This window comes from Planococcus citri, chromosome 2, assembly GCF_950023065.1.
Source record: "Planococcus citri chromosome 2, ihPlaCitr1.1, whole genome shotgun sequence".
Lineage (NCBI taxonomy): Eukaryota > Metazoa > Arthropoda > Insecta > Hemiptera > Pseudococcidae > Planococcus > Planococcus citri.
In genome coordinates, this window is record NC_088678.1 from 82,263,870 (window position 1) to 82,281,943 (window position 18,074).

The 18,074-nt window shown below is 35.7% G+C and overlaps 1 protein-coding gene and 1 long non-coding RNA gene across 7 annotated transcripts in view; one reads left to right on the forward strand and one right to left on the reverse strand.

Moving 5' to 3' along the window:
* The window catches only part of LOC135838056 (uncharacterized), a 104,974-nt gene that overhangs the window by 82,404 nt on the left and 4,496 nt on the right, over nucleotides 1–18,074 (reverse strand). For 3 of the 4 annotated variants that reach the window (XR_010557303.1, XR_010557302.1, XR_010557304.1), the window contains exons 2-6: nucleotides 17,582–17,743; nucleotides 13,633–13,986; nucleotides 12,659–12,902; nucleotides 8,990–9,160; nucleotides 4,363–4,437 (exon numbers count right to left, since the gene is read on the reverse strand). This is a non-coding gene — a long non-coding RNA (uncharacterized LOC135838056). The remainder of the gene's footprint in view (nucleotides 1–4,362; nucleotides 4,438–8,989; nucleotides 9,161–12,658; nucleotides 12,903–13,632; nucleotides 13,987–17,581; nucleotides 17,744–18,074) is intronic. The other variant, XR_010557305.1, reaches the window with a different exon arrangement.
* Nucleotides 3,805–18,074, forward strand: part of LOC135838054 (choline transporter-like 2) — a 43,939-nt gene continuing 29,669 nt past the window's right edge. Inside the window, exon 1 of one of the 3 annotated variants that reach the window (XM_065353585.1) lies at nucleotides 3,805–4,233. The gene's annotated coding sequence lies outside the window, so the exon portion shown is untranslated. Of the gene's footprint in view, nucleotides 4,234–4,883; nucleotides 5,076–13,775; nucleotides 13,916–18,074 lie in introns of those variants that run through there. The other 2 variants (XM_065353586.1, XM_065353587.1) reach the window with 2 other exon arrangements.

Here is an 18,074-nt window from a genome sequence, read left to right on the forward strand (position 1 = left end):
ATTCGAGAACAATTCGGTGGCACTTGAAGTTAACGAAACTGTGAATCAGGGATTCCAAAAAAGATGTCATCGTCATTCGTCAACGTCAATCTCATTACTGGTACCTACCTAATTTCTAAAATTTATTATTACGTAATCGTTTCGTTTTGTTAAGGTGACTTTCATTGATATTTGATGATTTTTAAGATACCTAGCTGGTTCAATATCTACCCACACATCTGTCAACATTCCATCAAGAATCAACTGTATCAAGTTGAAAAAAATTACTTTAGAAAAAAAAAGACTTTACGAAACAGCAGTTTTTATTCCAAATTTTTAGTTATAGTCCGGCATATAACAATAGGAGTAATTGCACCCCCCCCCCCTTGGACGATCCTCCGGGACAACTTTTTTCTTGAAGGGGAGATCCTAAGGAACATTTTCAAGCAAACATGCCCAAAAAAAAGTTGGCCTTACTTACAAAATGGCGGCCATTTTGATTGACAGGTGAGCCGAAATTGCAGATTTTGCGTTTCAACATAGGACTCGCACGAAATTTTTCAAACTTCACAAAGGTAGATCGAAAGATCATGCAAAAATTTATCACCTCTCACAATTTCAAGTGCTAAAGTGCGTTTTTCGATTTTTGGTGAATTTTTGAAAATCTAATTTGGCGAAAAATCAGGAAAAAAATCAAAATTTTACCAAATTGACCAAAAAAGCTGAAATTTGGGATATACCCGATTTTCGACATGCAAAATCGATTGGAAACGGTTTCAACCCGTTTTGAGCAGTTCTGGAGCCTCCAGGAAATTTTTGGAACTCGAAATTCCCACAAAATTCCATCAAATTGGAGTAGTAAAGCTGAAATTTATTCTGCAAACTAATTTCAATACGCTACGAAGTACTGCAGGTGAATTTCAAGTCGTTTTAGAGCCACCAGCGAATTTTTGAAAATTCCTGAAGCCTCCAGCAGATTTTTGAAACTTTAAATTTTCACAAAATTTCATCAAAATGGAGATGGAAAGCTGAAACTTACTCTACACTCCAATTTTAACACACTCTTAAGACGACTTCTGGCGGATTTCAAGTCATTTTAGAGCTTCCAGCGACTTTTTTGTAAATTACCGGAGCCTCCAGCGAATTTTTGAAACTCGAAATTCCCCCAAAATTCCATCAAATTAGAGTTGTGAAGCTAAAATTCATTCTGAAAACCAATTTCAGTACACTACGAAGTACTGCAGGTAAATTTCAAGTCGTTCTGGAGCCTCCAGCAAATTTTTGAAACTCGAAGGAGAAATTTCATCAAACTGAGATGGAGAGTCGAAATTCATTCCGCAAACTAATTTCAATACGCAACGAAGTTGACTGCTGATGAATTTCAAGTCGTTTTGGAGCCTCCAGCGACTTTTTGAAAGGTTGTATGACATTTTTTTGGAAAATTGGAATTTCCTAAAAGTAGCTGGAAGCTTCAAAACCATTTGAAACCACCATGTAGTCTGCGAAGTAAATTTCAGCCTGCCAACTACATTTGATAAATTGATGTTGGGGAAATTTCAAGTTTAAAAAATCTACTGGAGGCTCCAGTAATTTTCAAAAAAGTCGCTGGAGGCCCTAAAATGACTTAAACCCACCTGAAGTCGCCTTCAGAGGGTGTTAAAATTGTAAAGTAGAGTAAATTTCAGCTTTCCATCTCCATTTGATGAAATTTTGTGAACATTTAAAGTTTTTTAACTCTGCTGGAGACTCCAGTAATTTTCAAAAAAGTCGATGGAGGCTCTAAAATGACTTGAAGTCCGCCAGAAGTCGTCTTCAGAAGGTGTTAAAATTGAAGTGTAGAGTAAATTTCAGCTTTCCATCTCCATTTGATGAAATTTTGTGAACATTTGAAGTTTCATAAATCCGCTGGAAGCTCCAAGACGACTTGAAATTCACCTGCAGTACTTCGCAGCGAATTAAAATTAGTTTTCAGAATAAAATTTAACTTTACAACTCCAATTTTATGGATTTTTGTGGGAATTTCGAGTTTCAAAAATTTGCTGGGGGCTCCAATAATTTTCAAAAAAGTCGCTGGAGGCTCTAAAATGACTTGAAACCCGCCAGAAGTCGTCTTCAGAGGTTGTTAAAATTGGAGTGTAGAGTGAATTTCAGATTTCCATCTCCATTTGATGAGATTTTGTGAAAATTTAAAGTTTCAAAAATCTGCTGGAGGCTTCAGGAATTTTCAAAAAGCCACTGGAGGATCCAAAGCGACTTGAAATTCACCTGCAGTACTTCGTAGCGTATTGAATTTAGTTTCCAGAATAAATTTTAGCTTTACAACTCCAATTTGATGGAATTTTGTGGGAATTTCGAGTTCCAAAAATTTCCTGGAGGCTCCAGAACTACTCAAAACAGGTTGAAACCGTTTCCAATCGATTTGGCATGTCGAAAATAGGGTATATCACAAATTTGAGCTTTCTTGGTCAATTTGGAAAAATTTTGATTTTTTCCCTCATTTTTGGCCTAATTCATTCTCAAAAATTCACCAAAAAATTTAAAAACGCACTTTAGCACTTGAAATTTTGACAGGAGGCACAGAGCTAAATTTTGGAGATCATGCGACCCCGAAACTCAAAATCGGATCCAAAGGGGAGGTTGAAAATGTTCAAAAAACACTTATTGGTATCAAAATGTGGGTTTTTTAAAAAGCAGAATCAATTTTTGAAAATCAGTTGACCCTAAAACCCAAAATTGACTACAAAAGATAAGGTACTACCAAACGAAATTTTTCAAAAAATATAAATTGATATCAAAATGTGGGTTTTTAGACAGCATAATTATTATTGGAAATCATTTTTCAATTATAGCCCTAAACTTGGACGAACTTTTGAAAATGTCGATTTTATTAAAATTTAATATTAGATGTTCTTAGATTTTTTTTTTAGTTTTTAATAGTAAAGCCAAATTTTGAATGTTGATTGTGTTTTAATTATTCAACGAAACCAAAATAATTTCGAATGTTACTTTTAAATAATGTTTTAATTAGGTAGGCTTCGAATTTTGTTCCTGTTTATTCAAGTACCTATCTATATTTTTTTATTCATCTTCAATAAAATCAAGTTTCCAATGTTACTTTTTAAAATTTTTTTCAATAATACCAAAATAGGTGATTCAAAATGTTATTTTTAAAAAATTTAAACTACCTACATAGATTCAGAATTTTGTTCTTGTTTCATTTTTTTTTTTTACTTTTTAATTTTTAATAAAACCAAAAATATGCTGCAAAAATATTTTGTATTTTTCGGGGGGGGGGGAGGAGGGCGGCAAAACGCTTAATCCGTCTCTGTCTATCATAACAAAAGGTATCTCATCTATCACCCCTTTTTTCCAAATAATTTTTAGATATCTCGCGATAAGGCATTTACATTTACAAATCTGCTGTTGAAAGGGATACGACTGAACCGGTTCCTAAAGTTTGCTGACACTGGAACCATCGCAATCTATTGAACCATTTCGTAAAATCAGACATATGATTTGCAAGACACGACTACTCTCCTTTCTCAATTTATATTCACAATGAAACTACCCTTTTTTTTCAGCCCTATGAATAATGTGTAAAAACGATGTCTATTTCTCGCAATCATCACATGTATAGGATGAGTAATTATCGTTCATGGCAAAAAACTAATACTTAGATAATATGTACTATCGCATAATAAGAAAATTTCCCGCAGATAAGATTTCCTCTTATCACACGACTGCTTCACTCTAAAACATCACATAGGTAATTTCAGTGGAAAATCGAGCAACTGTACATAATATGATTAAACCGTTAATACCTATATACGAGTAGGTCTGCAGGTACTACCAGAGGTGTAAACCGATTAGTCGACCGAAGGGTACGGAAACGATACGACGCCATCGCCACGCTGTTTGACTTGTTCTCGCGACTCGCGTATTTTTTTTCTCAGTTTATACAAAGATTCGCGAGCTCGCAGATTGTCTGTCTGACTGGTGACTGCTTCATAATGTGCGCATAGTGCAGTGCTGCTGAGTGCTTACTCATTTCATTTGGGGCGAACCGGTACTTCGCCGATGCTGTTAATTACTGTTTGTCAGCTTCGAACACAGTTTTGTTTTGATTTACTCGTACGTAGGTATAGGTACGTAATCGGGTGTGCATGTGCAATTGTGCAGTGACTGGTGATAGTGTTGGGTTTTTGCATCATTGGGTACGGATACAAGTTTGGATAAACACGTGAAGACGAAGACGTAAGTACATAGATACAAGTACGTAGATCATAAAGTGATAGATAGGTACCTACACTAATACCTACTCGAGTTCTTTTTTTTCCTAAAAATTTACTCACTTATTACGTAATATGGCATGCATTTATTTACCTCATCGAGGTTATTTTTCAATCCATTTGACCGCTTCTTTCACGCTCTACGATATTTTTCCGGCAATTAAATAGTCTGAAACAAAACAGTATAGGTATAATAAAATTAACAACACAAAATTGTGACAATAAGTATCTATCTATCTAACGTAAGCTCTCGGTTCCGAGACATGATCATAATAATATACAAAACATGATGCAACATGAAACAAAATATAACGCTAATTGATAAATATTGATAAGAAATAAGTAAGTATTGGAGCATTGATCTTGACGAATTCGGGGTTTTTTCCTCGTCATGTTCGTACTAATCAACGTCATTTCGGTAAAACAAAAAAACTTAATGGCTCGTTATGCATATATGAAGTTGAAACGTACATAAACCGTGATTCATTTGGCTAATAAGTAAAGTTGACAATGATCTTGAGTCATGATTTTATCAAATTAAACGACGTAATGAATAAAATTTATTCGACCGAATTTACTACACTTTTAGCCACTTATTCGAGAGTAGTTAATTTTGAAGTACGGTAACGTTGCGGCTATTCTACTCGTATTTCATCGAACGTAGTGTCAGCATCATTCTTTCGTAACGTAATTACCTACCTCTTATTTTCATTGTGTGAGTTTTAAATTTTTGATTCGACGCAACCTAGACTGATTCAGTTTATTTCTTTCTTTCTTTCTTTCGTGTTTAAAGTCTCGACTAGACAGGTACGTATATTGGAATATTTTGTCATAATTTCATCAGATTTATTATAAATGATATTTTCTCGTACCTCTACCTAATCGTATCTATCGTTGAAAAACGACCTACATCGAGAAATAAAGTATACCTACTCGTACGTAAGAAAAGTGAAGAAAAATATGCTTATACGAGTAATTTGTTAAATTTAGAACTCGCAATGTAGGTCTAGTATCGATTATAAGATTTACTTTACTTATACTCGAAAGAGAAGGCGACGAAGAGTGCATTAATGCAATTAACTATACATAGAATATCGTTATATTTACACCGTTACTGTTCTTGATGGACACTGCCGCATTGCCGCACATTTTTTCCTTACGATATAGTCCGGTGTCCGGCATGTGGCTTATATATGGATTAATTACCCCCCCCCCGCCGATCTTTCGAGACAACTCTTTTCTTGAAGGGAACATAGTGCACTGTGAATTTTAGATTTCCAGCACTGTTTGGTAAAACTTTATGGAAATTTCGAGCATTGAAACATCTGCTGGAGGCTCCACGTATCGTTCGGCATGGAACGATAGGAATAATTGCTCTCCTCCCCCGCCACCCATCGATCCGCTGGGATGACTTTTTACTTAAGAAGGGCATACTTGCCAAAAAAAATAGTTGATCTTACTAACAAAATGGTGGCCATTTTGATTGACAAATGACAGCTCAGCCGAGATTACAGAATTTGCTTTTCCCATCTTCATTTGACGAAAGTTGAAAAAATGCACTGGAGGCTCCAGTAATTTCCAAACCTCGCTGGAGGCTCCAAAACGACCTGAAATCTACCTGCAGTCGATTTCAAAGCGTCTCGAAATCAGTTTGCAGAACGAATTTCGACTTTCCAACTCCATTTTATGAAATTTTATGGAAATCTCAGAGGCTCCAGAAATTTTCAGAAAGTCGCTGGAGGCTACAAAACGACTTGAAATCTATCTGCGGTTGATTTCATGGAGTATTGACATAATATGGCTTTCCAACTGCATTTGATGAAATTTTGTAGAAATTTCACATTGAAAAAATGCACTGGAGGCTCCAGTAATTTTCAAAAAGTCGCTGGAGGCTCCAAAACGACTTGAAATCTACCTGCAGTTGATTTCATGCAGTATTAAAAGGGCTTTCGAACTGCATCCGACGAAATTTTGTGGAAATTCATGTTGAAAAAATGCACTGGAGGCTCCAGTAATTTTCACAAAGTCGCTGGAGGCTCAAAAACTACTTGAAACCACCTGTAGTCGGTTTTGAAATTAGTTTACAGTATAAATTTCTGCTTTCCGTCTCCATTTGAGTAGAAATTTCAAGCTTAAAAAATATACTGGAGGCTCCAGCAATTTCCAAAAAGTCGCTAGAGGATCCAAAATGACTTGAAATCTACAGGCAGTTGATTTCATAGAGTATTAAGTGGCTTTCAATCAGCATTTGATGAAATTTTGTAGTAATTTCACGTTAAAAAAATGTACTGGAGACTCCAGCAATTTTCAGAAAGTCGCTGGAGGCTCCAAAACGACTTGAAATCTATTTGCAGTTGATTTCATGAAGTATTGACATAATTTGGCTTTGCAACTGCATTTGATGAAATTTTGTAGAAATTTCACATTGAAAAAATGTACCTACTGGAGGCACCAGTAATTTTCAAAAAATCGGTGGAGGCTCCAAAACTACTTGAAACCACCTGCAGTCGGTTTTGAGATTAGTTTACAGTATAAATTTCTGCTTACCATCTCCATTTGAGTAGAAATTTCAAGCTTAAAAATGTACTGGAGGCTGCAGCAATTTCCAAAAAGTCGCTGGAGGCTCCAAAATGACTTGAAATCTTCCGGAAGAGTATTAAAATGGCTTCCCATGTGCATTTGATGAAATTTTGTAGAAATTTTACGTTAAAAAAGTGTACTGGAGACTCCAGTAATTTTCAAAAAGTCGTTGGAGGCTCCAAAACGACTTGAAATCTATCTGCAGTTGATTTCATGAAGTATTGACATAATTTGGCTTTCCAACTGCATTTGATGAAATTTTATAGAAATTTTACGTTAAAAAAATGTACTGGAGACGCCAGTAATTTTCAGAAAGTCGCTGGAGGCTCCAAAACTACTTGAAACCACCTGCAGTCGGTATTGAAATTAGTTTACAGTATGAATTTCTGCTTTCCATCTCCAATTGAGTAGAAATTTCAAGTTTTAAAAATGTACTGGAGGCTCCAGTAATTTCCAAAAAGTCGCCGGAGGCTCCGAAACGACTTTGAATCTACCTGCAGTCTATTTCAAAGCGTATTGAAATTAATTTGCAGAATAAATTTCGGCTTTCTAACTCCATTTGATGAAAAGAATTTGCTGGAGGTTTTAGGAATTTTCAAAAAGTCGCTGGAGCCTACAAAATGACTTGAACCCACCAGCAGTGGACTTGAAATCGTGTTGAAGTTGGACTGCAGCGTGAATTTCGGATTTCAAACTTCATTATTTGGTAAAATTTAATGAAAATTTTTAGCACTGAAAATCTACTGGAGGCTCCAAAATGACTTGAAACACCCGCAGTGGGTATTGAAATGAGTTTACAGAATGAATTTCAGGTTTCCATATGGAATTTTGTACAAATTTCAAGTTTATTAAATGTACTGGAGGCTCCAGCAATTTCCAAAAAGCCTCTGAAGGCTCCAAAACGACTCGAAATCCATTTGTAGTCAATTTCATAGAGTATTGAAATTAATTTTCAGAATGAATTTCGACTTTCCAACTTCATTTTGATGAAAATTTCAAGTTTAAAAATGTACTGGAGGCCCCAGCAACTTCCAAAAAGTCGCTGTAGGCTTCAAAATGACTTAAACTCGCCAACAGTCGACTTAATAGCTGAATTTCGGATTTCCCACTTCATTCGAAAAATTTTTGTAATAAATTCAGGTTTAAAAAATCCACTGGAGGCTCCAGAACTGCTCAAAACGGTTTAAAAACGTTTCCAACCGATTTGGCAGATTGAAAATAGGGTACATCCCAAATTTCAGATTTCTAGGTCAATTCGGTAAAATTTTGATTTTTTTTCTCATTTTTGGCTTGAATTTGATTTTCAAAAATTTTCCAAAAATCAAAAAAAATGCACTTTAGCACTTGAAATTTTGACTTGGTGATAGATTTTCGTATGTTCTTTCGATCTAGCTTTGTCTAGTTCGGAAACTTGGAAAGCAAATTCCTGCGATTTCGGCTGGCCTGTCAATCAAAACCGTCATTTTGTTAGTAGGTTCGGCCAACTTGTTTTTTGGCAAGTTTGTTTTAAAATGTTCCTTAGAATGACCCCTATAAGAAAAAATTTGTCTCTGATGATTGGAGGAGAGTGATGCAATTACTCCGTACTCGTATATATGCCTATGTTTATCAAAAAAGGCCACAAAGGAATTGCACCGAACAGAACTGAACTTTTATGATGAGTTATTACACGAGATGAAAAAATCGATACCAAAATTCACTTTAATTTTCTTGAAAAAATAGCCCATGTCTCGTGGGGGAATGACCAATGAGTACCTAATCATCAGTAGCGGCTTAATCATCGCTCATTGTATACGGTTATTGTTCGCAGTTCGATGTTGCTATGTATTTGGCGATAATATTACGTGTTGGCTTTTTTGCTACGCCGCAAACAGGTATACACATAGGGCGAATACACCGCACTCCGCGATTGTCATTACAACATCTCTTTTTATCTTATCTTCTGCATTACTCGTATATGTATTATTTTTGCTTTCAATGTTGAAATATGGTCGAGTTTGAAATACGTCACATTAGTATACTGGTACTCGTACATATCAGCCACCAGCTACCAGCTGCTTTTAAAATAACAATCGCATCTTCCTTCTTCGCATTGTTTGATTTTTACCTACGTACCTATACCTAACTACCTACCTACCTACCTATGCAGTATTATTTTGGTTGAATGGTGGCTTCAGCTAGGTCGCGATATGCCCCTGAAGAGATGTTTTCCGGTGGTTGGCGATACATTGTAGGAGGCTGCAGAACATTGATAGTCTATCGATTGATTCATCTTCTTATCGTAGCTCACATATGTTTTTATTCGTCATCAGCTGCAACCGCAAGATAAAAAATCATATTAATTTGTGTACAATGTGCATTCTACAATTTTCACATATTTACACTTGAAAAAAAATGTACTTACGATAGGTCAGCTAGAGGTCATCGTATCGTATGCACTCGATAAATTCATCATAAATATAACAAAAATTAAACTATCTACGTGATATAATTATTTTTTCGTCACGTAAAACTGATTGTGCTAATACAATGTTGAAATATTATGCGCACGTTTTCGGTACACTTATTGTTTGTATCGTTTTCAATCATCGAGAAACAAAAGTCAACATTAACTCGAGTTCGGAAAACATTTTTGTTTTTTATTTTCCTTTCATCTAGTCTAAATAATTATTCGAGACAATCATCGTCGTTTCTAAAAAATTTCTTATCGAGTTTTGAGATTTTTTCGGCGAATTATTTGTCATTCAACTTCAACGCTGCCGAATTTTCCGACGATGCATTTGGAAATTCCCACACATACGCGGGTGATGTTGAAACACTTCCTTGAAACTTCATAGATAGTGGTACCAATGGTAGTGCCTATGACGAACACATCAAGTGTGCTGTTAATATGATAATGATTGTATCGTTACCAATAATTTTTTAAAATCAAAACCACGTCGTTTTTTTCATTGAACTGCTTCCTATATAGTGCAGTTTCATATGGAGCTTCTGCGTAATTAGAAGGTTAAAAGTAGGTAATAAAATGATGAAATCGTAATCTCGGACCGTACCATGCATTTAAGATTTTTTTTTTTTAAAGAGCGGGAGTTTTATTTTTATTTTTTTTTCAAAACAATCGTTTATCGAAAATCCCCAAAAGAAGTTACTCCTTGTATATGTACACCGATGACCTCTGTTGAGATATTTTTTCAAGCAAAACTTCTATTATTACATCGAAATCTTGAGAAAATTTATAGTCCGGCATATGACAATAGGAGTAATTGCACCCCCCCCCCCGATCCTCCGGGACAAAGGGATATCATAAGGAACATTTTAAAGCAAACTTGCCAAAAGAAAAATTGGCCTCACTTACAAAATGGCGGCCATTTTGATTGACAGGCGAGCCGAAATCGCAGATTTTGCACTTCTACATAGAACTTGCACGAACTTTTTCAAACCTTACAAAGGTAGATTCAAAGATCATGCAAACATTTATCACCTGTCAAAATTTCAAGTGATAAAGTGCGTTTTTCGATTTTTGGTGAATGATTTGAAAACCCAATTTAGGCCAAAAATGAGGGAAAAAATCAAAATTTTACCAAATTGACCAAGACAGCTGAAATTTGAGATATACCCTATTTTCGACATGCCAAATCGATTGGAAACGGTTTCAACCCGTTTTGAGCAGTTCTGGAGCCTCCAGCAGATTTTTTAAACTCGAAATTCCCACAAAATTCCATCAAATTGGAGTTGTAAAGCTGAAATTTATTCTAAAAACTAATTTCAATACGCTACGAAGTACTGCAGGTGAATTTCAAGTCGTTTTGGAGCCTCCAGCGACTTTTTGAAAATTCCTGAAGCCTCCAGCAGATTTCTGAAACTTTAAATTTTCACGAAATTTCATCAAATGGAGATGGAAAGCTGAAATTTACTCTACACTCCAATTCTAACACCCTCTGAAAAAGACTTCTGGTGGATTTCAAGTCATTTTAGAGCATCCAACGACCTTTTTAAAAATTACTGGATCCTCCAGTAGATTTTTGAAACTTGAAATTTCTCCAAAATTTCATCAAACTAAAATGGAGAGTCGAAATTCATTCTGTAAACTAATTTCAATACGCTACGAAGTTGACTGCTGGTGAATTTCAAGTCGTTTTGGAGCCTCCAGTGACTTTTTGAAAATTCCTAAACCCTCCAGCAGATTTTTGAAACATTAAATTTTCACAAAATTTCATCAAATGGAGATGATGGAAAGCTGAAATTTACTCTACACTCAGATTTTAACACCCTCTGAAGACGACTTCTGGTGGATGTCAAGTCATTTTAGAGCCTCCAGCAACTTTTTTGAAAATTACTGAAGCCTCCAGTAGATTTTTGAAGCTTGAAATTTCTCCAAAATTTCATCAAACTGAGATGGAGAGTCGAAATTCATTCTGCAAACTAATTTCAATAGGCTACGAAGTTGACTGCTGGCGAATTTCAAGTCGTTTTGGAGCCTCCAGCGACTTTTTGAAAGGTTGTATTGCGTTTTTTTGGAAAATTCAAATTCCCTAAAAGTAGCTGGAAGCTTCAAAATCATTTGAAACCACCGTGTAGTCTCCGAAGTAAATTTCAGCTTGCCAACTACATTTGATAAATTAACGTTGGGGAAATTTCAAGTTTAAAAAATCTACTGGAAGCTCCAGTAATTTTCAAAAAAGTCGCTGGAGGCCCTAAAATGACTTGAACCCACCTGAAGTCGTCTTCAGAGGGTGTTAAAATTGGAGTGTAGAGTAAATTTCGGCTTTCCATCTCCTTTTGATGAAATTTTGTGAAAATTTAAAGTTTCAAAAATCTGCTAGAGGGTTTAGGATAGGAAATTTTAATTTTCCAAAAAAACGTCGTACAACCTTTCAAAAAGTTGCTGGAGGCTCCAAAACGACTTGAAATTCACCAGCAGTCAACTTCGTAGCGTATTGAAATTAGTTTGCAGAATGAATTTCGACTCTCCATCTTAGTTTGATGATATTTTGGGATTTTTTTTTTTTTTTTTGGGGTGTTTATAATTACAAGATTATTACACCCGTAAGGGGGGGGGGGTTAGATTTGGTTTGTGAGGTTGATGTTTTTTATTAGGGAGATAAATTTTTGTATTTCTGAGGGTTCGTCAGGGAAAAATTTAAAGTTTCAAAAATGTGCTGGAGGCTTAAGAATTTTCAAAAAGTCGCTGGAGGATCCAAAACGTTTGAAATTCACCTGCAGTGCTTCGTAGCGTATTGAAATTAGTTTTTAGAATAAATTTTAGCTTTACAACTCCAATTTGATGGAATTTTGTGGGAATTTCGAGTTTCAAAAATTTGCCGGAGGCTCCAGAACTGCTCAAGACGGGTTGAAACCATTTCCAATCGATTTGACATGTCGAAAATAGGGCATATCCCAAATTTCAGCTTTCTTGGTCAATTTGGTAAAATTTTGATTTTTTCCCTCATTTTTGGCCTAAATTCGATTTTCAAAAATTCACCAAAAATTGAAAAACGCACTTTAGCACTTGAAATTTTGACAGGTGATAAATTTTTGCATGATCTTTCGATCTACCTTCGTTAGGTTTGAAAAATTTCGAGCAAGTCCTATGTTAAAACGCAAAATCTGCGATTTCGGCTGACCTGCTAATCAAAATGGCCCCCATTTTGTAAGTAGGGCCAACTTTTTTTTGGGCAAGTTAGCTTTAAAATGTTCCTTAGGATGTCCCCTGTAAGAAAAAAGTTGTCCCGGAGGATCGGCGGGGGGGGGGGTGCAATTACTCGTATTGTCATATGCCGAACTATTATGGAAATATTCATAATAGGTACCATCGCATCGAGAATTTATCTGCAATTCGTAAATATTCGTTTCGAAAAGATGGCCAGATACCTCGATTAGTCATTTTCCTCGACTTCTTCTCATCTGCCTGCACTTTCACGAATATTTTCCCAATTAATACGTTGTATTTTCCGAACTGATCTGCTCAGGTTCTCGTATTACTCATTTCGCCATTTCTTCGTCTTCCCATAGAGATTATTTTTTCCTAGAATTTGTATCACATGTGTATGTAATCTGTTTACAAACAAAAACCAAAAAAATATCAACCATGACTGCTTCGAATTCAACAATGAAAAAAGATCGCTCGTTAAATATTAAACATCGTGACCAGCTTATAAACTTATAAGCTCTGTAATGTACACATACGTGTACGATTACGACGAGAATATCAGTCGTATAACACATAAACACCACACACGTAACGTAATTACATCGTCGACCGTCGTCGTCGTTCGAGGAAGCGACGAATGAATCGTAATCGTCGTACAATAACATACTACATACTATAAACAATGTACGATACACGTTAGATTAAACGTCGCGATTAAAAAATTTCGATACATTGAACCCCTGCTAATGCTGCTTAGACTTTTCGCCCTATATTTTCAACATCACACCCTCGTCCTCCTTCGTCCATCGAGCACCGATACATCGTATAGGTATTGAATGGCTTTGGCTACCTGTATTTTACTCGAACGTAGATAGATAGATACCTACAGCTACCTAATTTGTGTGTCATACAGAAAAAAGCACTCATTACCAGAATCGTCCAACGCTTTTAAAATATTTATCCCTCCACCGAACAAGTACCCCTTTGGACCCGCTGCTATGTCGTCGTGCTCGATGTCTGCTGTGCACTGTGCACTGTCCGGCGGCATGTGTCTTATTATTTATAACCTACATTGGTACGCGTCGAGTGTGGTGTCGTCCTCGACTCGTCGCAGTCCTAGTACAATACACTTACCGCGTGCGATATCGTCGACAGGCGCCGTAAACAGCACACAAGCACAGACCAGACCACACTGGCTTTTCATTTTTCGACTCGACTCGACTCGTTCATTCATTGTCAACATTCAATTCAACGTGCGCGAATCTTTATTCTCTAGTGTAATGGTTTTTTAATTACGCTTAATTCGGTTAACTACCGCTGTTTTATCGGTGGTGGATGGTGGATGGTGGACTGCTGCGGTGGTCAATGAAATTCGGTGCGCTGCGCTGCGGTTTTATACGAGTCGTACTATGCGTAGGTAAGCCAGTTACGAAAATATTTACGAATTTATTTCTTTCATGTTTCAAGGATCATCTTCATTTCTTCTGTCTGAAAAAATATAAATAATTTATTAAAAATTACTCAAGTATTTGTTTCACATTATCTTTCACTCAAGTTTAAAGTTTATAGTCCGGCATATGACAAAGGAGTAATTGCACCCCCTCCCCCCGCCGATCCACCGGGACAACTTTTTTCTTAAAGGGGACATCCTAAGGAACATTTTAAAGCAAACTTGCCAAAAAAAAAGTTGGCCTTACTTACAAAATGGCGGCCATTTTGATTGATAGGTCAGCCGAAATCGCAGATTTTGCGTTTTAACATAAGGGTCATTCCACGTCAATTGGACCAAAAAGTGGTAGAAGGGTTCGGTGATTTTTTTGAAATTTTTCCTGTGGAAAGACCTTCCGAAGGGATGACCAATGGCGCAAATCGCAGCCCTCTAGCCCATTTTTAAAGGCAGCCAGGGGGTGTCAAAGTTTTCAGTGAACCTAAAATATCATCCATTTCAGCAGTGGATTGCTCGATAACCGCGATACCTACCGAAATGGAACTTTTCCCAATAGTTAGAGGTTTTGAAAGGCTTTTTGGTGATATCATAAAAATCAGTGTTGCCACTTTTTTTCGTACAAAAAATTAGCTCAAAAAATTTCAAAACGTAGTTTTCATATTGTTCCGACTCTCAAAAATTCTAAAAAAAATATATTATGGACAACTTTTTATGCTGAACAACATATTAAAAAATTGGGATGGTAACTTGTAACAAAGTCGATTTAAAAAAATTTAAACTTTGCGAAAAAATGCGATTTTTTGATTTAAAACATGAAAAAAAGTTTTGATAGGTGCAGTTGACCCATTTGACCCCTATTTTTACGTATCTGTTGAAAAAGTTGAAAAACCCCTTTCACTCGGTGAAATTAACTCATCACAAAAAAAAAATCAAAAATTCATAAAAAAAAGCAAATTTTATTTTTTTTGCTGTGAGTGAGATTTTTATCAACTTTTTCATGAAATACGTTCCAGAAAGTGGTCAAAATAAGACAACTGAATAAATTTAAGATTTTTTTGATGTTTGAAATTGAAAATTGAATTTTTTCAAATTTTGATTTTTTTTGTGATGAGTTCATTTTATTGAGTGAAAGGGGTTTTTTCAACTTTTTCAACAGATACGTGAAAATAGGGGTCAAATGGGTCAACTTTACCAATCAAAACTTTTGTTCATGTTTTAAATAAAAAAATCGCATTTTTTCGCAAAGTTTGAATTTTTTTAAATCGACTTTGTTACAAGTTACCATCCCAATTTTTTAATATGTTGTTCAGCATGAACAGTTGTCCATAATATATTTTTTTCAGAATTTTTGAGGGTCGGAACGATATGAAAATTACGTTTTGAAACTTTTTGAGCTAATTTTTTGTACGAAAAAAAGTGGCAACACTGATTTTTATGATATCACCAAAAAGCCTTTCAAAACCCCAAACTATTGGGAAAAGTTCCATTTCGGTAGGTATCGCGGTTATCGAGCAATCCACTGCTGAAATGGATGATATTTTAGGTTCACTGAAAACTTTGACACCCCCTGGCTGCCTTTAAAAATGGGCTAGAGGGCTGCGATTTGCGCCATTGGTCATCCCTTCGGAAGGTCTTTCCACAGGAAAAATTTCAAAAAAATCGCCGAACCCACCTACCACTTTTTGGTCCAATTGACGTGGAATGACCCATAAGTAGGACTTGCACGAACTTTTTCAAACTTTACAAATGTAGATCGAATGATCATGCAAAAATTCATCACCTGTCAAAATTTCAAGTGCTTAAGTGCGTTTTTCGATTTTTGAAGAATTTTTGAAAATCCAATTTAGACCAAAAATGAGGGAAAAAATCAAAATTTTACCAAATTGACCAAGAAGGATGAAATTAGGGAAATACCCTATTTTCGACATGCCAAATCGATTGGAAACGGGTTCAACCCGTTTTGAGCAGTTCTGGAGCCTCCAGCAGATTTTTGAAACTACAAATTTTCACAAAATTTCATCAAATAGACCCTCTGAAAACGACTTTTGGTGTTCAAGTCATTTTAGAGCCTCCAGCGACTTTTTTGAACATTACTGGAGCCTCCAGTAGATTTTTGAAACTTGAAATTTCCCCAAAATTTTATCAAACTGAGATGGAGAGTCGAAATTCATTCTGCAAACTAATTTCAATACGCTACGAAGTTGACTGCTGGTGAATTTCAAGTCGTTTTGGAGCCTCCAGCGACTTTTTGAAAGGTTGTATGGCGTTTTTTTGGAAAATTGAAATTTCCTAAAAATAGCTGGAAGCTTCAAAACTATGTATTTGAAACCACCATGTAGTCTGCGAAGTAAATTTCAGCTTGCCAACTCCATTTGATAAATTGATGTTGTAAAAATTTAATGTTTCAAAAATCTGCTGGAGGCTTCAGGAATTTTCAAAAAGTCGCTGGAGGATCCAAAACGACTTGAAATTTACCTGCAGTACTTCGTAGCGTATTGAAATTAGTTTTCAGAATAAATTTCAGCTTTACAACTGTAATTTTGTGGGAATTTCGAGTTTCAAAAATCTGCTGGAGGCTCCAGAACTACTCAAAACGGGTTGAAACCGTTTCCAATCGATTTGGCATGTCGAAAATAGGGTATATCCCAAATTTCAGCTCTCTTGGTCAATTCAATTTTCAAAATTCTTCTGGGAGCTCCAGTAATTTTCTTAAAGTCGCTGGAGGCTCCAACATCACTTGAAACCACCTGCAGTCGGTATTGAAATTAGCTTACTGTATGAATTTCTGCTTTCCATCTCCATTTGAGTAGAAGTTTCAAGTTTAAAAAATATGCTGAAGGCTCCAGCAATTTCCAAAAAGTCGCTGAAGGCTCCACAATGACTTAAAATCTGCCTGCAGTTGATTTCATCGAGTATTAAAATGGCTTTTCAACTGCATTTGATGACATTTTGTAGAAATTTCACGTTGAAAAAATGCACTGGAGGCTCCAGTAATTTTCAAAAAGTCGCTGGAGGCTCCAAATCTACTTAAAACCACCTGCAGTGGGTATTGAAATTAGTATCGGCTGTCCAATTGCATTTAATGAAATTTTGTGGAAATTTAAATTTTCAAAAATCTCCTGGAGCCTCCAGAACTGCTCAAAACGGTTTGAAACCGTTTGCAATCGATTTGGCAAGTTGAAAATAGGATATTTGTCAAATTTCAGCTTTCTTGGTCAATTTGGTAAAATTTTGATTTTTTCCCTCATTTTTGGCCAAATTTGATTTTCAAAAATTCACCAAAAAATTCGAAAAACGCAATTTAGCACTTGAAATTTTGACAGGTGATAAATGTTTGCATGATCTTTCGATCTACCTTTGTGAAGTTTGAAAAATTTCGTCCAAGTCCTATGTTAAAACGCAAAATCTGCGATTTCGGCTGACCTGTCAATCAAAATGGCCGCCATTTTGTAAGTAAGGCTAACTTTTTTGTGGGTAAGTTTGCTTTAAAATGTTCCTTAGAATGTCCCCTTTAAGAAAAAAGCTGTCCTGGAGGTTTGGGGGAAGGGGGGTGCAATTACTCCTATTGTCATATGCCGGACTATTACAAATTTGGTTATCTAATCTATCGATGTATTTTATTCATTAAACCGTTACCTTCGCTTAATCTTGTCAAATACGAGTAGAAAGAAAAACCCATACAATTAGTCAATCTATGGACCAGAAGGATGTGTGAAATCCGTTATGTTATCTCAGCAATTCATTCCAATTATCCGTCTGATGAATTGTCTACACTTCGTGCAAATATGTAGGACGGTTCTAACACAAAATAAATTTCAAATTCAAGATTCAGTAACAAAATGTTGATCAAATTGTAGGAATGATTATTTAATAGGAAATGAAAATGACCTTATATTTAAATTAGGTTTTCTATTTGCCAATTAATTTACACGAGAAGGGGGGGGTGGTTCACAAAAACTGTTAAAACAGGAATGTTGATACATATTTGGGTTGTTCCTTAGAAAATCTCCTAATTTCCAAGTTTGAATTGTTATAACTTGAAGAAAATCTGTAATCAAAAAATTTTCAAAAATTTAAAGTTGAGCTTTTTTCTGAAAACTTGATTTTTAAAACGTTGTTTTTCGGAATT